Raw genomic sequence first — 2,183 nt, 5'->3', positions numbered from 1 at the left:
GTTCGGCAAAAAGTACCTGATAGAATAAGTACTAGGCTTACAAAGAATAAGTCCTGGGGTCGATTTGCTCGATTAAAGGTGGTGCTCCAGCATGGCCGCAGTCAAATGACTCAAACAAGTAAATGAGTGCAGAAATGGTCATGAAAGAGTTAACATGTGGTAAATAAGCGTGTGTGCATGCAATTTTAGGTGTATAGATAGAAGGGCGTCCTCTGTAGAAACCATGCCAAACTAGATGTATCTTTTACTTGTTTCAGTCAGTCTGTGGCCACAAAGTGTAAAAAAAAAACGTGTAGAAATCAAATATGAAAACAAGAATTTGCGCAAACAAACTCATCTCTCTCTCTCTCTTTCTCTCTCTCTCTCTCTTTTTCTTTCTTTCTCTCTCTCCGAGTATTATGTATCATTGCTTGTATTGTCACTTCCTTTTGCTTTCTTCCGGTATTACGACTAAGAAAGAAACAAACGTCATTTTTGCATCGGAAGCTCCACGTAAGAAATTCTTCGTCGCCATTATTTATTTAAAAGAATTCTTTGGAAAAAGATAAAGCTTGGCTATTTGGTAGCTGTAATAACAGAAAAGTAAACATCGACATAAAAAAAAAACGAAAGAAAAGCATTTAAAATTTTATGCTAAATCGTGTGCCAAACAACAACACAAACCAAATGAACTGATCGTGGTATGGCACAATTACAGACCCATGGAGTCTATGGATGATTCACTCCTCCCTCAAAGCCATGATAGGTAGTTAAACTGAATAGTGGACAGAAGGCGTACGTAAAAGACTAGCGTATTCTTCAAAGACATCCAAGATACAAATAGAATTACAACAGAAGATATCTTTGAAGAAGTACATTTTAATATATCGTTCGAACCTGATTATTTCTTCACATCGTCTCCGCAGAATTGTTATGTTGTATTCTTGTCATTCTTTAGAAGGATTTGTGTAAATTATCTGACAAAAGACTTTGATTTTATTGTCTTCTTTGCGATTTTGTCGTTAAAAATTAATTAAAAGAACTGGAATTTGTTTAAACTGTTATTCTTTCTCGTGGATATCAAATCAAGTTTGACCGGAATGAAGATTTTTTTTACTGAAATTATTTCATCTCCAGTCTACATTGATGTGTAAGTATTAAATATAATTCGATATTTTAAAATTATTAATATAAATATATAATATATTAATATAAAGCTGGGTAAATTTGTAGAGCAGCGGCGTATTTTCAAGAAAAATGGGGATTGTATAAAAATGAACAATGGTTACTTGAACTACCGAAACGAAACCCAAATAATGTGTACGTTCATTTTGAGAGAAAAATATGAATATTTAAGTAATTCACTAATATTTAATTAGAAACAATTAAACATTTCAATTCCAAGTTGGAATGATGTATAAGTGCAATACTTGAAGTTCATTTTTAAGCCATTTGTTTGTTTTACTCCGCTGTTTTGTTTCAGTTACAGAACTGCGGCCAAACTGGGGCACCGCCTTGTAGGTTTAGTTTATCAAATCGTTTCCACTACTTTAAAAAAAAAATGTTAGTTATTCGGTAATCTTCCAGTTTAGGGAGGTAAAAAAAGTAAATAAAAATATACAAGGGAAATAACTTAACGTCTTACTAGTATTATACGTACAACTCTGAAATGTGTTTTTTTTTAGCTGTTTATAAATAAATCACACACGTGATTTGATTGAAGTTAACTGTTTATATATAAATCACACACGTCATTGAATATCAGAGTACCGGCTGAGAGATCGAAAATCCCTCGTGGAAGACCGGCTGCACAACAACTTATCGTTCCTGAAAATGAAATACTCACTCGTCAATTAATCATATTAGAAGAATATTAGTGAATTATGCAGCAGTTCAAGACAACAAAATGTTGGAATGGTGTGCGCGCCGTTGGCTTATTAGGAATAAGTTTACCTGCGAGGATTGTTTAGTACCATGCGGACTTGTTAAAAAAACAACAAAAAAACAACACGTGTGTGATTTATTTATAAACAGCTAAAAAAAAAAAACACATTTCAGAGTTGTACGGATGATACTAGTAAGACGTTAAGTTATTTCCCTTGTATATTTTTATTTACTTTTTTACCCCCCTAAACTGGAAGATTACCAGTTATTCTATCAGTGTCTTTTGAACCGCTAAGTTATGAGAACATAAACAAACCAAT

At 33.1% G+C, this 2,183-nt stretch overlaps 1 protein-coding gene across 1 annotated transcript in view; it reads left to right on the top strand.

Annotated features, from left to right (window-relative positions):
• The first annotated feature begins 994 nt into the window (after window positions 1–994).
• Window positions 995–2,183, top strand: part of LOC106879151 (zinc finger protein 665) — a 6,205-nt gene continuing 5,016 nt past the window's right edge. The window contains exon 1 of the mRNA XM_014928593.2: window positions 995–1,129. The gene's annotated coding sequence lies outside the window, so the exon portion shown is untranslated. The remainder of the gene's footprint in view (window positions 1,130–2,183) is intronic.

This window comes from Octopus bimaculoides, chromosome 7, assembly GCF_001194135.2.
Source record: "Octopus bimaculoides isolate UCB-OBI-ISO-001 chromosome 7, ASM119413v2, whole genome shotgun sequence".
NCBI lineage: Eukaryota > Metazoa > Mollusca > Cephalopoda > Octopoda > Octopodidae > Octopus > Octopus bimaculoides.
The sequence above is the reverse complement of the archived record's forward strand: the minus strand, read 5'-3'. Positions and strand labels throughout refer to the sequence as shown.